The 21318-nt window shown below is 42.8% G+C and overlaps 1 protein-coding gene across 1 annotated transcript in view; it reads left to right on the forward strand.

The window, feature by feature from the left end:
- Positions 1-5113: 5113 nt before the first annotated feature.
- The window catches only part of LOC146796840 (metalloproteinase inhibitor 1-like), a 47912-nt gene continuing 31707 nt past the window's right edge, over positions 5114-21318 (forward strand). Inside the window, exon 1 of the mRNA XM_085630246.1 lies at positions 5114-5206. The gene's annotated coding sequence lies outside the window, so the exon portion shown is untranslated. The remainder of the gene's footprint in view (positions 5207-21318) is intronic.

Below are 21318 nucleotides of genomic sequence, written 5' to 3' on the forward strand. Positions count from 1 at the left end.
CCTGTCATCTATTTAGGATATTGGGGGCTGACTCACCTATCTCGAGTGTGAAGGTTACGTTTGGATGTTGCATGATACCCCACTCACGTGTCATTGGTCATGTTCGCAAGTTTTGGTCACATACTCTATTTTCTTTCTTACACGATTCTTAGAAATCTTCTCTGCACTGTGGCATTGGTTCTCTTGGGCGACTTCCTGCTCTTGGCCTTTTTTCTTGGGTTCTCAAAGGAACTATGGAAAACACCGAGGTTTTGATCACTTATCCTTTATAACCAACTCCTTTTTAGAATTTTCTTCTTCTTCTTTTTGAAATGTATCTAACGGCTCACCTTCGTGCCCTAGTGCACAGATTTTTGTACAAAGACCATTATGTTCGATTTCACATGTTAATATAAGCATCTTCTGTGATAATTACATTTACAGCCTTGATAAAGTTACATTACGTAACAAAACACGTGTCGGCTGTTCTGGATTGTTTCCTCGATGGGGTGGCGACGTCTGACTCTCCTCCCCCCACGGGGTCCTTGTGTGTCTCCGAAGGACTAGATGTGTATATTGGGTCAATATTGTGTACATTGTGTTTTTCAAATGAAACAATGGAATACTGAGAATGGCATTCTTAATTGTGTATAATTGATTATTCACTTTGTACATTGTGCATAGCAAATGAGAATTTTCTGTCATTGTCATTAAGAGCTGACAATTGTTTATAATTTTCTTTTTTTGAAACAAGTTATGACTTATTAAATTACATGAATATTAATGAGAAAAATATGTTGGGACATTACTGTTTTTTCTTGTGGATTACAAAAGTGTCAAAGTACATTAATGGTTGGTAGTTCAGGGGGACAGCAATGACCATTTGTATAGTTACTTAGGGTTGTATGTGATCTAACCTAGAAAATATTTGGCTGACATTGCCACCTTAACGATAGAGTGCCGGGGTAGTACCCAGTAAAAGAAAACGTTTGTGTAACAAGTTTTCCCCTTGAGGGCCTTGTTCTTTGTCACATCCATGGTAGTGGGATGTTTTCTACCTCGATGGGCACCGCAAATTGATAAGACAACTTTGAATTTGATGTGCGACTGGTATATCCATCACTACCACCATAACCTTGTGTTTGCTCCATGCCTATCGGAAACTGTTCTACCATTTGCTGGCCTTAAACCATGTTCTAGACAAAGAGCTCTCAGTTGAATGGCAGACTCAGTCCAACGTTTAATGGGTGCAAGTTCCAGTAGTGGAATGCCCCATTGTTCATCCTACTCCCTGGTCGCATCATTATCCTCGTTATCAAAGGCTTTGAATGCTGTGTTTAGGTCCCTAACTATGACTACACAAGTAGCCCCTGAGGGAATTTCTAAGAGATCACCTAATGCAAGAATAGAGTCAGATTTCCGCCCTCCACTAAGGCCTCTTCCGTAGACATTGTATAGATCTATGGGACCATATTGATCAGACACAAGCCTAATTGTGAATCTGTCATTGCTGGCTGTCGAGAGGGACAGAATTCTAAAGTCGTTGTCCTGTCTAAACCACAGTGTGTGTCCCCCCGATGGCCGACCTCTTGTTCCCTTGATTGCCGGAATGTAAAAGTTGAGGTATCCAGGATGGTATAAAGGCTCTACGGACCATGTTTCCTGGAAGGCACAGATATCAAATTCCTCTATAAAGTTATTCCAATCAGGAACATCACCCCTATGCCTCAGGCTGGCAATGTTCCAGGATAATAATCTAAGAATACATGGGGATATGTTGGTATCAGGCTTCTGGCTGACCATAACAATTAAGGGACCTGAGGCCTGATCCAATGTACACCTGGTACTATTGGGGAAGCTTGTTGGCATTTGAAGTGTACCATTGGGGCGAGATGTTGTAAACTAATTTTTATCAGTAGTTTTAGAGGCTTATGAACTGATAGCAGAGGGCGCAGGACACCTTCAATCCGTCTCAATTGTTACGGACCAAGAGGGTTGGGAATCGTTGGAAAGTATGCAAGTTGGGCCACTGGTCTTATTGGGGCGATTGTATTTAAACCAGATTGCAGTGTTAAAAAGATGTTAGGTCTAAAGATCAAAGGCTTCCAAGTGTTCTACTAGGTCGTGGTGTGTTAGAGTAAGGGCAATGGTATCTGTAACGGATCCTGATGTTGAGTATCTTTTCGCCCTTACTATGTCCTCCCTTATTATGGATCAACACCCTCTTGCTGGTCAAATCCAATGGATAGCTTTATTAACTAGGGTTGCCTCAACTTCTCTACTTATTTCAGGCGGGAGCATAGGTACATTAACCAAGTGCATTGTCTGCTTCCACCCAAGGGAATTGTCATTGTTTGTCACCTGCGGAAAATAAGAACATGCTTTGGGGTCCTGTGTATGGTTTGGAATTGAGAGGTGATAAATTCCCCACCTTGGAGCTCAGATACTTGTTGGCCCCCTCTTAGCTCTCCCATTGCTTGGAGTACTGCCTCCAATGTAAGTTTTAGACCCCTGCGATTTACCTAATGTAGGGCCCATGGCTGATGACCCCACCTTACCTTTTACTGGACTATTGGGCTTGGAGCATAAAGCTTTTTTTGAGCAATTGGACTTCAATAAGTACTCTATTAAAGGATTCAGAAAAGCTGCCTACGGCTACCTTGAGCGCTCTAATTTCTTCCACTAAATTAGATATCAAACGGTTTTTGCAAAGACATCTCTCTAAGGGAAAAACTAGTGTGCATGGTTAAAATTCCTTTGGCATGGGCTGCTTCCTTACTAGTATACTCAGCTTGACCAGGAGGAGTAGATCCCCCTCTATGTATAAGCTCTGTTATATCACCCCCTATTAACACTTTGTTACCTTCTTTAGCCGAGTCGATATGTCTATCTAAGGCATCATTGCAGTCCATGAGGGGAGCAAAACTATTGTTACAGGGAAAGACTGAGAGTTCATCTATTGGCTCTTGCACCTGTGCTACCTCTAATACCTCATTGTTAGACACTGCATGGCTAGGTTTTGTGACAAACGCAGGTGCTTTCTTTCCTTTTGCTTTATTAAATAATGATGGAATGCAGCCTACCCTGGGGCTGCGCACCAAGTGTTGGAGTCGATGCACTGTTGGAATCAAGGCGGCCCACACATTCTGTCAATAGAATATCAATTCAGTCCAACACCCCTTCCCCCACCCCCTTCACTGCTGCTTGCAGCCTTTTTGCATTTCTTTGCCCTTTTTTTGGTGGCGGCCTCTGAGCCCTCCTTGTTACACTTACGTTTCTCCATTATACAACAATGTCATGCAGAAAGAATTAAGCAAAGGGTTGCTACATGCGCTATGGCCCTGGGCACGGTATTTAACAGTCACTTATACACAGACAGTTGTTACGCTATAACAGTCCCTTTGTCCAGATGCAAGTGATCTATAGAAGAGAGAAGAAAGTGCGGGGTATCTTTGTGCACCTCCGGGCACAAACGTTGCTGGGGGACGCAGTCCCTAGCCAGGGAAAGTACAGGTGCGGTAAAAAAGGGGTCCCAGACCTCGAATATCTTGGTGGTTAATGAAAAAAAGAGGGGTGGAACAGCCCTGCCTTTTCCTGATGCTGACGGGCGCAGGACAGGCCTGCCCTTGGCCGGGGCTTTGCCTGGGCGATGCCTGCCTGTGTGCATCCCGTGCTGTAGGGGGAGAGTCATGGCTTTATGCCCGGTTAGGAGCCCCTCCCCCTCATTAGCAGTGGCAGGAAGGTAGAGCATTTCAAACTGGGACTAGTAGTCCTTCCCAGGGTGTTGTTGCATGCGGATTGGGAAAGTGTCAGCGTGGGCAACAGCGATGATTTCACTGACTCTGGGACAGCGGTCCCACCAGAGTGTCTGGGCAGGGAAGCGAGTCCCCAGCAGAGAGCAAACAAAAGTAGCATCCCGTGCCAGGGGGGGGGTGAGGCAGTGCTTTATGCGTGGTTAGAAGCACCTCTCCCTCGTTAGCGATGGCGGGAAGGTAGAGCGTTGCGCCCTGGGAAAAGTAGTTCTCCCCAGGTCGTTGTTTCATGCGGGTTGGGCAGGTGTCAGCGCGGGCAACAGCAATGATTTCACTGACTCTTGGACAGCGGTCCCACCAGAGTGTCTGGGCAGCGAAGAGAGTCCTCAGCAGAGAGCAAGCAAAAGTAGCGTTCCGAGCTGTGGGGGTGAGGCAGAGCTTTATGCGCTGTTAGGAGCGCCTCCCCCTCATTAGCGGTGACGGGAAGGTAGGAAGTTGTACCCTGGGACTAGTAGTCCCAGGGTCAGGGGGCTTGAGTGTCCTCACTTGTTTTCAGGTGTGTCCAGTGTGGCCTAATCCATGCATCAAGTTTATCCAAGTAAAGTTAAGAAAACATGCCTCTGTCAGAGAATCCCCCCCTTTCTTTTTATAAAACTTCACCGAAGCAGTGCTTTGCGGAAAGGCATTATGCAAATGTGGACCACTAATTTTTAGCGTGCCCGGGCTGATTTTTAATCCCAATCCAACCCTGATGGAGGTGCCTGACCTGTTTCCATCTGCCTGACGTGTGTTCCATTGCAGTGAGGCCTGTTGTCGTCAGATGCCTTGGTCTTGTAGTCGCTGTAATCGCCAGTGCCACTAACATAAAGCCACAGCATCCATGTCAGCCCCTCAGTCCGCTGCCAGGATCACTTTATACTCTCGGTTCAGTTCTGTGGTATTTTTTGCACCAGAGGTAAAAGATACGCACAGCAATCTAACTGCTTGTGGTAAAGCTCCACTGATTAAAAAACACAAAAGCCACTGTTCATAAGGGATACCACATTGTGAGATTTACCACCCAGCAGAGTGGTAATCACAGGTGATAGCTGTACCGCCCCTTAGTTTCTTTCACACAGGAGCCTTTCCGTCTTTTTTTTAAAGTTCTCTCTTGGTAATCGTTTCGTTCTTTGTGTACACGTTTCTCTCGATCTCTGTTTATTTGTGGTGGTTGTTCTTGCTTTTTTGAGGCCACTTATTCTATTCATAGGTTGCCAGGATTTCTTTCCCTTCCGTCTTCCTTTGGCTGAAGCTGCTTTTAAAGGAAGCTAAGTCTTTCCGAAGGTTCTGCCAAGCAGCCACTCATGCTGAGACACATGATCATGGTGCAGTGACGAAAAGCAGGAAATCAGAGGCGAGGGAACTCTCACATAAGTACTGCATCAATCTGGCATTCAGACTGATTCACAGAGGGAAAGAAGTTGGACAAGCCACAGGTTTGTAGAGCTTGAAAATCCAAAATTATGAACTTTTGATTATGTGTATAAAAATTATTATTGTAGCTCTAAAATATTAGGAAAACTATATTTTTAGCCTGATTCCTCATGCAGCTACTGAAATACAGACGGTTTAGCTGAAGCAGTGCTTAACTTGTGCAGGAGGTTGCAGGTGTGGGTGGCACCGGCTCTTGTTTTTGGCGACCGGAACTTATCTGACTTTGACCAAGAGCACAGGAGAAAAAGGGAGGAAGAAGGAGAAAGATAAAGGCAGGAAAAAAGTGACAATGGAAGAAAAGAGGGGTGAAAAGGAAACTGCACGAGTCAGAGAAAGAGACAGGCAGTGTAGAGGGTGCAAGAAACAGTCATAAAATGAAAATAAAACTAAGCAGGCTTGGTATTCAGCAACCACAGTTTTCTCCAGCACAGGCATTGGCCTACTAGGAAAATGTTTGACTACTGTATTTATCTTCTTTTTGTTACAAATTAGGCACTGGTGGAATGAGTGGAAAGTGGGTGAAAACGTAACAGTGGAAGGGAGTTTAGCCTCTTTATCTGAGAAGAGGGTCACATTTATTTGAAGCATATGATTTGCATCTCTGATGATTGGTTAAAAAAATGCATGCAATGCACGGCCACACACGAATTCCCAAACTACGCATTTTGTCCACATGTTAAATTGCGTTACTGTAATATAGTGGTGCAAAAATATTGTGTTAAAAATATCATGGGTCGCAATATAGAAGGTAAGAGATTTGTGTGTTTTACGTAGATATTTTTGGCTATATAATATTATTTCTTTAAATGTATAAGTGTTATTACCCCGTGCTGTATATTATAAGGATAATGCAAGTCACCAAGGCGTTCCATAACCATATAGAGGAATAAGTCAGAAGGAAAAGTTACTTTAGAAGGTTATGGAACTCCATGGTGACTTGCAATAAATATCCTTATTATGTACGCCAGTGAATACTTGATCACATGCGATACTTGGTCACACCATCACCTTTCCCACATTCGCTTAAAAACGTGATGCATAGCCCTTTCATATGAAAAAGGCAGCATGTTTGCATACATGAAGAATAAAAATAAAACTTCTACCGCCAAATTAAACACATCAAAAACCTATTAGATATTAGTTGCAAACATTTATTAGAAACAGTTTAATACAAGTCAATTTGTTTAAAAATAAAAATAAATCTACAGTAGATCGAAATGTGTAAAAACATGTAAAGAGATTCTAGCTTTTCTCTTAGGAGTGCAAAAACTAAACATATGCTCTCCGCTTGTCATCGTAAGGTATTAAAATGGAACAGAAGAAAGAAAAACATTGTTCCATTTCATTGCTTTGAACAGCTGCTTCAATCATGCAACATGACCTGACATGCCTTTCACCTGGGCAGCTGACTCTGGCAGCAGGCGTTTTGACATCATAAATCACGTATAACAGTCGAGTTCTGACATCTTTTCTTTATAATCAGTGACTGGGTGTGTCACAAGTGGGAAATTAAAAAAAATTGAGACTGCGGTATATACAGGGTTTGCAGAATCCCATGTGTTATCATTGTATATAATATAGTAAAAGGTACACAATTGATGGAAGGAATGCGGAACAAATCAAACATTCACCCCTAGTCAAAAGATCTTGGTTGAATCTATCATTCTTTTGCTCATCATGCAACCCCTGTTTAGATTAGATAGTATTCAAATCAGTCTTGACCCTGCTCTTCATGGGAACAATCCAGTCCGTACTGCCAAGCCAGGTCCTCCATGGACCGAAAACAAGCATCCTGGGACCGGTTTTGGGGGTATCGTTCCTCATCAGCCATATAGTTTAATAAAGTTGTATTAAATATTCATTATGTAGTAATAGTTGTAGATATTTATTAGGCGCATATTTCACCCTTAGGTCTCATAGCGCTTTGCCAAACACAGGAAGCTAGAGGGAGGAAACAGAGTTTAAAATAACCATGTTTTGAGATCTTTCTGAAATTTTGTATGGTTTGTTTCCTGGCAAAGTCGTAGCGGCAGTGAGTTCCATAGCTCTGGTGCAGTTTTAGAAAAGGACCTGTCCGAATTTTTTACAGTCCGAACCTTGGGGATCCTCAACAAGTGCTTGTTTGATGAGCGGAGGTAGCGCCCTTACTGATATTTAACCAGTTTCTTAGCTAGATAGACTGGACCCTGGTTGTTCAAGGTTTTGTGAGTCAAGCAACATAGTTTAAAGGAGACCTTCCTCTTTATTGGTAACCAATGGAGTGTTTTAAGGCTTGGAATTGATGGGGATCGGGAAGGCAGATTCAGGACCAATCTAGTCGCCGTGTTTTGCAACACTTGTAGTTTTGACAGGAGTCTTTCATTTATGGATGTAAACAGCGCATTGCCATAATCCAATCCGTTGATGATTAAGCCCTGTACAAGGGGCAGCCGAGAGCAGAGGGGAATCCATTTAAATATTTTCCATAAGGAACGCATTATTCCTAAACTGGTATGGACCAAGGAGTTGATGTGGTCTGCCATGGAGAGTTTATTGTCCATGATAACTCCCAGATTTCTAACTGTTATTTTGGGCGGAGGGCATGGTCCCACTGAGGCAGGCCACCAGTCCGTGGTCCATGCGGGTTGTGCGTCTCCAAAGAGCATAATTTCTGTTTTGCTCGCGTTTAGGAGCAAGTGATTAGTCGACATCCATTCATTTACTGATGCCATGCACTGTTTAAATCTGCGTTGTGTGTCTGTGGGATCTGGGTCGAGAGTGATCAACAACTGCGTGTCGTCGGCGTAGGAGACTGTATCAAAGCAATAGTTTCTAATTATTTTGGCCGGGGGCACACGAAAAGGTTGAAAAGTGTGAGATTTAAAATAGATCCCTGGGGGACGCCTTTATCAATAAGTTGACTTTTGGAACAGAAACCCCCTATTTGTACTTTTGTAGACCGTTCCGACAAGCAGCTATCTAGCCATTTCAGGGCCGGGCCCTCGACACCAAGCTCCCATAGACGTTTCAAAAGGATGCAATGCAAGATGGTGTCGAAGGCCGCCGACAGGTCGAGCAGAATGAGAATAACCGACTGTCTGGCATTCAGGGAAAGCCTGATGTTATCGATGATTTCCACCAGAGCTGTCTCAGTACTATGATAGGACCGGAAGCCTGATTGGGATGGGTCCAATAAATTGTTTTTTCCAGATATGTTGATAATTGCTGATTTACTGCTGCTTCCATTACCTTGCCAAACAGGGGTAGGAGAGAGATGGGTCTATAATTGGCGTGTTGTTTGGGGTCTGCTGTTGTTTTTTTTTAAGATTGGTCTGATAATAGCTTTCTTCTAGTGTGCAGGCACAGTGGATTCTGAGAGTGAGAGATTCAAGATATGGGTTAAGTTGGGGATGAGTACCCGACCAATTTTGGATAGGATCTGTGAGGATGCAGGGTCAGTTAGTGAACCAGATCTCATCATACTGAGTAGAACTGAGGTGTCCTCTTCTGTAAGTTTCTTAAATTCTTTAAGAGAATAAGTGTTACGAAGTTTGGTTTTGTTCTGACTAAACAGTGTGTTGGTGATCTGTGGAAAGCCTTTGTGAATATTGTTTATTTTATTTACGAAGAAAGTTGAGAGTGAGTGCGCCCACTCCTGTGAGATGGTATGTGTTGGTGTATCTGGGGGGGGGTGAATTCCTTCACGATTTTGTAAAGTTCCTTGTGAGAATTGGAGGCTTGATTGATATGTACTCCAAGATAGAATTTTTTGGCAGTGGCTATGTTATCCATGTATTGTTGGTGTAGTGTTTTGTATTGAAGTCTATCTATTACACTTTTTGTGCGTCTCCATTTGCGTTCTGCCTTTCTGACGGCTACCTTAGTGCTTTTTAAGTCAGAAGTGAACCAGAGGGATAGTTTTTTGGGGCAGTTTGTTTCCGTTTTCGGGGCAATAGAGTATAAGGATTTGACAACGGCCGCATCAAATTTTTTCGCAACCTCATTTACATTAATCATTTCAGAAGGGGGAAAGGGGACAACGGTTGTTAAAAATGTTTCCAGGTTAATCTTGTTCCATGGTCGACTAAGCTTCTGCTCTTTCTTTGGGGCAAGTTGAGACAACATTTGGCCCAGTTGAAAGCTTAGAAGGTGATGGTCTGACCACAGGATGGGGAGGTGTGATGTGAGTTGGTGATTAGCAGATCTAGAGTGTGACCGGCGATGTGAGTAGGGCCTGTTATCAATAGTTTTAGGCCCAGTGAGGCCAGATTTGTGATCAGGATTCCTGTATAGGGGTCATTTTCAAGCTCGGCATGATGATTGAAATCTCTGAGGAGTATAAAAGTATCTGTCACGAGAACATGTGGTGCAATAGTTTCCGTAGATTATTTGAGAAGTGGGTTTTATTTCCCAGGGGGCTGTACAAGAGCGCGCCTTTCCATGTTTCACTTCTTGTGCCTTCTATTGCAAAGACACAGATATCACCCCAGTCAGCCTGGACGGCCTCTATGGTGTGTAATTTGATGTTTGCTTTGAATGCAATGGCTATGCCTCCTCCTTTCTTCCCTATCCTATGATGCCTGATAATTCGGTAGTTGAGGGGGAGTGCGGTTGCTCCATCAGGCTGTGAGGACTCGTTTAGCCATGTTTCAGTAAAAAAGCAGAGGTCTGACTTCTCCGATTTTAGTAGAGACCAGACTTCAAGTGAGTGTTTTGGGAGGGAGCGTGCGTTACAGTATAGTGCCTTTAAAATCTCCAAATCTGGCTTTGGACCGGTGGGCAGTGGGAGAGTGGCGTTGTGCACTATTGGTACGGCTGACTTAGTGGTGTGTAGACACTCTGGAATGTTGGTGGTAGAGGAAGGAAAGGCATATTTTTCCCGGGTACAAGTTTTGTTTAAGGACTGTAACTTCTGGCTGGTATATTTGATGATCGTCATCACTGGTATTGATGAGGGCTAAGATATGACCGTAATGTTTAAGGGAAAAGAAAAAACAGGGCAGTGTGGCTGGCGCCTGGCGCCGGTCAGGCGCGGACGGGCGTTGTGATTAGAATGCTAACCTCACCTTGGAACTATGAGGGAAGGAAAAGGGTGAAGTCGCTCCCCTCCGCACAAATGGCACCAGCCACGCCGGATCAGGGGAGACTACAATCAATGCGAGGTGAGCGGTGCAATTTTAAAATCAAATCTAAAAAGCAGTACGTTTTTAACCAAAAAATTTAAAAAACAAGCAAACAAAGCACGGACGTCACTGTAGCCGAGTCACGGCTCTGGTCTATTGCCCTTGTAATGCCTGTGTCAGCTGCGCGTCCACTCTGCGTACTCCCTATTGGCTGCAGGACGTGGGCGGGACTGCTGTAGTGACTAGAATGCTAACCTCACCTTGGAACTGTGAGGGAAGGAAAATGTTGGAGTCGCTCCCCTTCGCACAAACGGCACCAGCCGCAGCGGTCCAGGGGAGACTACAATCAATGCGAGGTGAGCGGTGCAATTTTAAAATCAAGTCTTAAAAGCAGTACGTTTTTCACAATTTTTTTTTAAAACAAGCAAACAAAGCACGGACGTCACCGTAGCCGAGTCAGGGCTCTGGTCTATTGCCCTCGTAATGCCTGTGTCAGTTATCATATTCTTTTCAGGTATTACTATTAATTTATTTTAGTATAGTTTTGTATTAATGTGTAATTGATGTCTATTTATTTTTACATTTAATTAGTAACATCATTTATTCACAGTTTACTGGGTTTGTAGGGGTATAGGATAGGAAGTTATTGAAAAAAGTAATTATTATTTTTATTTTAAATTCATTTTCTTGGTAAATATTTATTATTTCACTATGTAAATTGATTAAATTGATTTATTGCTTTTTTAATAATGTAAGTGTATTTTTAGATTTTTAATGGGACAATAAAATTCATATTATGTAATTACTAATTCAGCTGTTAGTAGTGGGTTGTTGGATTTGTGGAGAGATACTGTGGGAAATTATTGTTCATTATTTTAAATTAACTTTTTATAATAAATACATTTTTAATTGGTAATTTATTATGCCATTTTTTAATTGGTTAATTGTTATTTTAATTCTTTCAGTTAATTTTCTTAATTTTAATGTGTAATTTAAATGGTCTAAACTTTAATTATTAATTTAATAGTGCATTTGTTTGGGCTCAGGGTAAGAACCTATTGCAATTATTACTGGGTTTTATGTGCAATTAGTCTTTTAGGTCAGTTAAAATAATACTTAATTAATAATTATGCAAATTATTTAATTGATTATTTGTTTATGTTAATTATGTTTTATATTTTAATTGTTATTTGCTTGAGCAGCGTACTTAACAATACTTTTTTTATTTAATACTTGTTGAAATGTTATTTTATTATTTAATTGCAATTTTGATTTGTCACACTACACTAACTATAGGTCACCCCTTCTCCATGCACTACCCTTGGATATCACCTAAGTTATAGCATGTGAAATTATTGCTGTAAATACAACACTTATGACATCAGAAATTGTATTATTAGCCAGAGCACAGTGCATGGTACAATGCATGGTGAGTTATAGTTAATTTAGTGTGGTGAGCGAGCTGACAAGACTTTGTATGGAAGTAGGAGAGAGATATTATTTGAAAGGTAATGCGTACATACTAATGACTTATAGCAATATGAAGGCGGTGATTAAATAATAATTTAGAAATATAACTATTAGTAATGAAGTTGTTATGATTGTGTAGTTTAATGTGGGTTTGGAACAACTAGGATATAAATAAGTATGGCCTTGGTGCCTAACTATGACTTACATGTAACCTTTCTTTTTGGGGCTATATATATATTATCTACTGGCGGTCGCCAGTAGATAGTTATAGTTACAACCTAGTTTCCATAGTAAATCTCAAAATTCTATTTTGAATAACTTTGGCGCCGGTTGACGAATCCTCGCGAAATTTTCAAAACTAATGGGGCGCTCCGTTCAGCTCCTACCCTGAAAGTCTCTGGGTGATTCGTCAAGCAGGGGCCGAGAAAAAAGGGGGGTGCCAAAACGCGTTTTCCCCATGCATTTTTCCATAGGACCTTTAGACACTGCTACAGCCCGAACGGCTGAACAGAATTACTTGAAATTTGGCAGAGAGGTAGCCATAAGGTCAAGGAAGTGCCTTTTGCAGGTCTGGTGTAAATCTGTTCAGTTTATCCTGAGAAAATAGCATTTAAAAGCATATATATATGTGGGCGGAGCCTAACCACACATCTCATCCTGAGATCTGATTGGCTGTCAGCACTTCATCCAAGAAGTGTTGGCAGCCATCTTGGGACCAATATACATGATAGCACCTCATTAAAAAGCATTGCAGTTAATAGAAGGTTTTAAGACTTTAGTTACATTATAAATCATTTGTTGATGGTACCATACTCATTTTAGGAACTGTGGTATGTTCTAAGGTGATTTCACCATGTGAAAAAGCCTTCTGCTGGGATATCATGATTGAGAGAAAAATATTTTCGTATGCTTTTCCCACAGAGGTTTGGAAGGTGATCTATAAGCTAAACTGAGAGCTTATTTTCTGTAAATTCACATTATCTTTCTCAGTCATGTGAGAATGAAGTCTGACATTCTCAGTATAACATGTACATCCAACAAGGGCAGAGACTGTCAGTTGATTCCTTTGTGTTCTACTGCAGCTTCCCAGAGTGTTCCAAAGAACTACTAGAGCGCTAACAGTCCTACTTATGATAAACGTATGACACACCTGAAGCCATCTTGCTTGGATTAAAGTGGTCACTCTTAAAACATTTAATTTAAAAAGGAACAAAATGAGGGGGTTCATTTTTCCATAAAAAGTATGATTAGTGCTGCAGAAAGAAAAATTAGGGCACATTTTGAGTGACTTCTCAAATCCTCTTCTATTTCATTAAAAAATTCTGACATGCAGACTGAAACATGCACTTTCAATACCAGCAGCAGTTTTCCCTGGTGAGCAGTAGCTTTACTACAGTGATCTAATGAGCAAAAAGAGTGCTAAAATTCTGAATTTATGGCAAATGTGTGACACATCTGAATGCCTTCTTGATGGAAAGTGAAAGTATTTCCTACTGAGGAGACTGCAGTAAATGAGGAAATTAGGAAACTTCATAACAACTAAGTCTCCCAAGATGGCCACCAGAGACAAAAGAGCCCAAATGTAGCCCAAATATCACCCAGATGTAGCCCAAGTATAGCCCAATGACAGAATGTCCCAGAATGTTCTTAAAAACAAGTAGAGCGCTTACTGTCTTCATTATGACAAAAGTATGGCACACCTGAAGCCATCTTGGTTGGAATAAACTGGTAACACCTAAAACATTTCATTTAAAAAGGAACACAATGAGGGGGTTCATTTTGCCATAGAAATTATGATTAATGCTGAAGAAAGAAAATGAGGGCACATTTTGAGTGACTTCTCAAATCCTCTTCTATTTCATTAAAATATTCTGACATGCAGACTGAAACATGCACTGTTAATACCAGGAGCAGACTTCCATGGTGAACAGTAGTTTTACTACAGTGATCTAATGAGCAACTAGAGTGCTAACATTCAGAATTTATGGCAAATGTGTGACATATCTGAATACCTTCATGATGGAATCAAAGTAAAAGACTGAAAGCATTTCCTACTGAGGAGACTGCAGTACATGAGGAAATTAGGAAACTTCATAACAAATAAATCTCCCAAGATGGCCACCGGAGACAAAAGAGCCCAAATGTAGCCCAAAATCACCCAGATGTAGCCCAAATATAGCCCAATGACAGAAGTGTGCAAAACACTTATTATTTTGTGTTTTTGCAGTGTTATATAGTGCAGACTTGTCAGGTATTGGAGTGCTTTACATGAGCATTGGTTACATCACACAAGAACAAATTCATTTTGGTTGTAGGCATGGGGAGACTAAGTGATTTGACCAGAATCACAGAATGTCGAGCTGAAGCAGAAACATCAACCTGGTTCCCCAGTTGCAAAGTCTGCAGTTCTGGAAGTAACACCACATCCTCTCCCCTAAGTGCAACATTTAATCAAGTGGTCAACTGGATAAAAAAACATAAAGATAACAAATAATTTAAAAGTGCTTTGTCGCTATTTGAAAACTCAGAAAATATGTCCTTATTTTGGTCTTTTAGAGCACTAACCATAATTTTGATGCCAATAAGACCCTCTCATATACGTAATTTCTAAAGGAAATGCTCTAGGTATTACAGTTTTGATTACATCAAGATGATGTCAGGCGTTCCACACTTTTGTAATAAATATAGAATGTTAGCAATCTAGTTGTTCATTAGGATACTGTTGAGAGGCAGAGGCCAGGGGCACGGACTCTGAAAATTGAAGGCAGGTAGGAGGGTGCAAAGGCAACAATTTAACCACACTGAGCAGGCAGGAAGGGGCCGTGGAAGCACAACAGACTATGGAGGGCAGTGGAAAGGGGGGCAGGGTGCAACAAACCAACAATACAGGACTTGCAAGAAAGGCTGTGGCAATCTAATAGACCATTGTGGGCAGAAGGAAGAGGCAATGGTAGTACAACCATACATGCCAACAGACCCGATTCAGCCAGGAAACGTCCAATGTTTTTAAGCTCAAATGGGCTTTATTTGATCTGTCTCCTGTCTACAATCTCCTCTTTTTCAATGTAACTCAAAGGGGAAAATCAATACCCCAGTTTTTTTCAAAATCTCCCTCTTACCAAGTTCAAAATGTTCGCAAGTATGGTACATTGGATCATGGAAGGAAATGGGATAGGGACATAGACTTGGATAACAGAGGACAGGAGGGACATGGAGAGGTGCACCAAACTGACCCTGCAGGGCAGGCATCAGGGTTTGCAGCAGCACAATACACCACACAGGGCATGCAGGACGGGAGTGCAGCACAACAATCTATAGAAAGCAAGAGGGAGGGGACAGGACCATGCACATGGACAACAGAGAACAGAGGGGCAAGAGGCAATGGTAGCTAGCTGACCATAATGGACAGACAGGAGAGAAAGCTGCAGCATAACAGACCATAAAGGGCAGGAGGGACGGATCAGGGGCATTACAATGGAACAGACAAGCCAGGAGGGAGGGAGTAGGGGTCTGCACATGTAAACAGAGGGCTGGGAGCAAGGGGGCAGGGTAGGAGCAGCAAGATAGCCATGGAGGTCAGGCAGGATGGGCACTAGAAGCAAGACACACCATGAAGAGCAACAGTGAGACTGTGATGGCATACACACAGACCATGTAGGGAAGGTGGGAGGGGGTCAGGGGCAGCTAACTGACCACACAGGGAAGGTGGGAGGGGCCATGGCAGCACAGAAGACCATGCATGGCAAGTGGGAGGGTTAATGGCAGCACAATGGCTATGATGGGCAAGAAGGAGGGTGCAGGGGCATGCACAAAGGACGATGGAGGATAGAAGGGAGGGTCAGGACCTGTGCACAGACAAGAAAGTTCAGGGGAAGGGGCCTCACAACAGACCACACGGGGCAGGCAGGAGGAGCAGTACCAGCACAACAGACCAGGGAGGGCAGAAGGGTGTGTCAGTACAATGGACCATGTAGGACAGGAGGAAGAGGAAGAGGAAGAGGATAGGGGCATGGCATGTGGACAGGCAGGGTGGAGGTGGCAGGGACAGGTTACAGTCATCTGACAATGCTAGGCAGGTGGGAGGGGAGTGGCAGCTCAACAGAACACTCAGAGTAGATAGGAATGGCAGGTCCATGGGACATGGTGGGCAAAAAGGATGGAGCAGGGGCATGCACAAAGACATCGGAGGGCAGGGGGAAGGAGAATAGGGGCAGCAAGCTAAGCACAGAGTTTAAGCAGGAGGTCAATGATGGGGCATAGAATTGGGCAATGGAGGGCAGGAGGAGTGGACTGGTATATCATACTAAATTGAGGGCAGTGGCAGCACATCAGACCATGCATGGCAGGAGGGAGGAGGCTAGTCCATGGATTCACACAACAGAGGATAGGGAGGAGGGGGATGGGGCAGCAAGCTAACTGTTCAGAGAAGGCGGGTATTAGGAACTTTATTGTTTTTAAAACATTGTGTCTGTGCGAACTATTTAAAATATGAACAAGTATGCAGCATAATCTCATTTTTCTTCAGGAAGAAGAGGACGTTTGTGACTGTGACTCCGGGCTCACTTGGCAGAAACACCCCCTGACCCTCCACCCCCTATCGCAAAATGTAATGCCCGTGAAAAGGGTAGGTGAACACAGTGTTATATAGAACATAGTCCTGAGAGCACGATTGAAAATGAAAACTAGATATAGATTATGGTATAAACTATGCACCAAAAAGTGTGATATAAGATGAACCGGGCGTGAAATATAATATGCAATACATTGTGCGCAATGACAGATTCATTGGAGAGCGCGAGATAGCACAGGCACTAGCGCGTGCTATGCGATATGCGCCTTGGAGTGTAATATGCACAGGGCAGTGTTGTGTAACCTAACTAGTCTCTAAAGTTGTAATATAAAATATGTGCTGGGGAGTGTAACGTTGCATATGCACTGTGACAAAGATATGGATCCCAGATTGTAATATGTATGGCATAGCACTGTGCGTTATAACATAGGCATCGAGGAAGGCACGTTAGATGGGGCAATATAACCCGTGCGAAGACAAGTGTGGCATGACATATTCACGGGGTGGTGTTACAGTGCACATGGGCTAGAGAGTGTCATAGTATATGCATTAGCTAGTGGAATACAACACAGAGGTGTGTGGCACTCGGCAGGCAATGGTGGGTGTAACACAGCATTGGGCTCTGTCAGGAGCGCGCTGTGACTCTCAAGTGATGTTTGTTCCCTTTCCAGAGAGTAAAATAGAAAGTATTACACATCCGGCAGTGGATGTTTGTTTTATTAACCGTGAGGGGGGTTTCTTGCATAGTTTTGGTCGAATTTTTGTCGAATCCCCTTTGAATGGCTTGGTGTGCATGTGTATTAAATGTGCCCGTCAATAGCTACCCATGTTTGTATAAATAAACGACAAGGGTGTCTACCGGGATTAGGCACGGTAGGGCATCAGACATGTCAGAGCTTCACTAGTGGTGTAAATACATTCCACGTGGATTCATTGCATGCATAGTCGCCTTTTAATGAATATCACGCAAATCGTCATGGTGATAGGTACGTACGGTTTGTCCAGCATGTCCTAGGTGTTTCTATAAATATATATTTTTTAAAAATTACAAAAAACAGTGGCGGGCCCTGGGGATTGGGGTCAAAAAATATAATTAGGAGACAGGCCCTGGGGGATGGGTTCATCAGGGCCAATAAATTAAAATAAGAAGGGGAACCACATAGCCCCCCTTCTTAAAAAATTTAAATAAATAAAAGACTGGCATCGTGCCGGAGGCCATGCCCCCTCCGTGCAGCACTCTGAAAACGCGCCCCCAACAGGCATCTCCAGTATGCGCCAGGGAGCTGTGCTGCAGACAGGTGTTCTAAGGCCAAGCCCCTTTTTACACCTCTCTGCAACGCAGCTCTGTGGCGCTTACTGGAGGTCCCTAGTCGTCTAGTTTGACCCTAGGGACCCTTAGGATTCAAAGGGACTTAATCTGTCAACTTAGAACAGCCACAGGGCGCGTTTACACAGTGGTGAAGGGAGGGGACGGGGCCTGAGGTGACGTGTGCAAACACGCACTATGGCATGTTTTAAATTGGGGATATAATTTCCCTTCAATACTGAGGGCCCCTGGGGGCTAACTAGCCCACCAAGTGCTTCCAGTAAACGCCACTGAGCTGCATTGCAGAGAGGTGGTCCAGGACGTGACACTTTTTACACCTCTCTGCAACGCAGCTCTGTGGCACTTACTGGAGGTACCTAGTGGGCTAGTTGGACCCTAGGGACCCTCAGGATTCAAATGAACTTAATCTCCCAACTAAAAACGGACACAGGGCGTGTTTACACAGTGGTGAAGGGAGGAGACGGGGCCTGAGTTAACGTGTGCAAAAACGCCCTGTGGCCTGTTTTAAGAGGTAGTTTTAATCCCCATGCCCTATTATATACTAGGGGCTTACAGAGGAGGTCATGCTAATCACAGGGGGACCCCAACGCATACTGTTCCCTAGTGTATGTAGGTGTTTTCACTGTATTCTAAGTGTCTTTTAACATAGCACTGGCTCTAGGACTGGTTAGTCAGACTCAGTTACCACCAGTATCCGTCTGAAAAAGTTGAGGGTACAGGATGATTTTGCAACAAGGCTTCTTTCTGCTCTTCTTTTTGTTCTTTCTGCACGTTATCCTTCTTCCTGCACGTATCTTTGTATTTGAGGACTTCTGTTGCTTCTTTCTGCACTTCTTTTGTTTCTTTCTGTGCATTTTTTCTTCTTTCTTCACATGTCCTATCTCTGTAGGCATAGTTAGAAATTAGCATTTAAAAAACCTTTGAAATTCACAGGAAAAAAAAATAGGTTTCAGGCACGTTATAGTTAGGAATTAGCATTTAAAAAACCTCAGAAATTCACTCAAAAAACCATAGGTTTCAGGGGTGTTATAGTTAGCTGGACTTTTCACTTGTACAAAACCATTGAAATTCCCCCGTTATAGTTAGTTCAGCTAACTATAACTCGCGCGCCCGCAATGCACTGCTGATGACGTCACATATTACATCACTCATGACATGGTCAGTGACATCACTCATGACATCACTGATGACATCTCAAATGACATCACTGATGACATCACTGATGACATCATCCTTGTGATAGAGTGGCAGACCTCCTCTCACCCTAATATAACCTTTGATACACACATTCAAAAATAGAGACTACAATTTTCAAAACAATGGACATACCAATACCAGTTACAACAACCTCTTCAGTAATTCTAAGATCCACATACACATCACTCATTCACCAACAGTCCTATACAGTCACTCATACATGTACTCACTCATCATATGTACTCATACACCTATACATCCTGTTACACAATGCTACTCATCCATAGAGTTACTCACACACGTAGTCACTCATGCTAATAAAGAATCAAACATACATTTACTTGCATATACAGTTATACACACACCACCAGACTTACTTCTACGGAAACTTATACATACTTAGTCTTTTAAACAATGACTTATAGGAACACATACTTATTCATACAGGAACTCTTTCAATCTCTCACTCTCACATATACTCACATATATACACCAATAGTCACATATACTAGTTTAAAACATATGTAGTTACTCATAAAGACACTATTGAGACAGTCATTCACTCACTAACACACCCATACACACACTCATCCACCCATACAGTCCTGAACACATGCTGTGTTCAACACATACAAACAGTGAGTCACTCATTCATGCACCTATGCACTACGTAATACCCCCACCGAACCATGCAGACACTCAGACTGATACTCAAAAAACCAACTAATAACCTATATAGACACCCATGTAGCTACTCACCAACCCATGCAGCCACTTATACACAAAGTGAGAGACTGATACAGATATTTACATATTTAAACATTACTCACTAAGCCATGTATTCACTATGATACACTTACTCAGTCAGTTGCACAATCAATTTTTCAAAAACAAATCATCCATTTAGACACTTATATACCCATTTATTCTTCCATCGACCTTGAGATATACATATATAAAACATATTTAATTTTCAGAAAAACACACATTCACTGGATGATGTCATCAGTGATGTCATCAGTGATGTCATTTGAGATGTCATCAGTGATGTCATGAGTGATGTCACTGACCATGTCATGAGTGATGTAATATGTGACGTCATCAGCAGTGCATTGCGGGCACGCGAGTTATAGTTAGCTGAACTAACTATAACGGGGGAATTTCAATGGTTTTGTACAAGTGAAAAGTCCAGCTAACTATAACACCCCTGAAACCTATGTTTTTTTCAGTGAATATATATATAGTTATAGTTATGATGTAGTTTCCATAGGAAGAACGTTTTTTCATTTGCCAATAAGTTTGCTGTGGTTTGAGGAATCCTCGCGAATTTATCAAAACTAGTTTGCTGCTCACTTCAGTTGCTGTCTTGAAAGTTTCTGCATAATGCATCAAGCCGGGTACGAGAAAAAGTGGAGGACCCAGAACACATTTAGGGTGGCTGAATCTGGTTTGGCGCTTCCCACCGGGTTTTAGTAATAGAATGCTTAACAGTAGGGGTGGGCGGAATTTGCGAAAGTGCCTTTCGCAAAATATCGCTAAATGGCAAAAAATCTCCGCGATCACGCGAAATTTCGCGTGATCGCGGAGATTTTTGTGTACTGAATTAAAGCGTTACTGAATTCCTGTTGGGGTTTCATTTTTGTGACAGGAGCATCGTGCCAGAATGAATCCTACCCTGCATATTTACCCAAAAAGATGCCACCGTTTTGTGCAATACCTCTACTCAACTGGAGTACTTTCTACTGGCTAATCAGTAAGTGCTACCTCGTTGGGTAAATGTTTAGTGCTTTTCCCACACTACAGCTGCGTAAAGGGCCAAAAGAGTTGTCTACGGTGACCATGTGTGTCTGTAACGTTGCCACCACGCTGACGGGCCCCGGGGTCCCTCGAGTCAGCTGTCCATCATAGTGGAGGAAAGGGAGGTAAGACCTTGCCCACCGCAGTTCACATGCCTCTTGTTAATAAAGGGCCAGAGACCGGTCAGAGCAGCAGATGAGGAGACAGAACCTCCTGGCGTCAGGAGCTACACGGGGATTGCGCTCGAGAAAGTCGTGGATGCACAGAGCTCCATCAAGGATCACAGCTAATTTTAGACGGTAGATTTGGGGAGAAAAGCACACCTGCCCAGCCTCGACCTAGCTCCTGAATGTTTTGTGCTGATTAATGCGTTACTGAATTTGAGCTCCAACTAAGTCCCCTGCTTTATTTATATCTGTAAGTGCTTCCTGTTGAGGTTTAATTTTTGTGACAGGAGCATCGTGCCAGAATGAATCCTGTCCTGCACCTGTATATGTCCGTTCCGGCCGCGGATCGTGGAAGTTTCGACATTTTCGCGTTCCGCGCGGAACGCGAAAATGTCGAAATTTCGCAATTTCCGCGAGCGGAACGGAAATTGTCGCCCACCCCTACTTAACAGACAGTTCAGAGGGGGAGGTATAGCAGTTATTT

This window comes from Triturus cristatus, chromosome 10, assembly GCF_964204655.1.
Source record: "Triturus cristatus chromosome 10, aTriCri1.1, whole genome shotgun sequence".
Classification (NCBI taxonomy): Eukaryota; Metazoa; Chordata; class Amphibia; order Caudata; family Salamandridae; genus Triturus; species Triturus cristatus.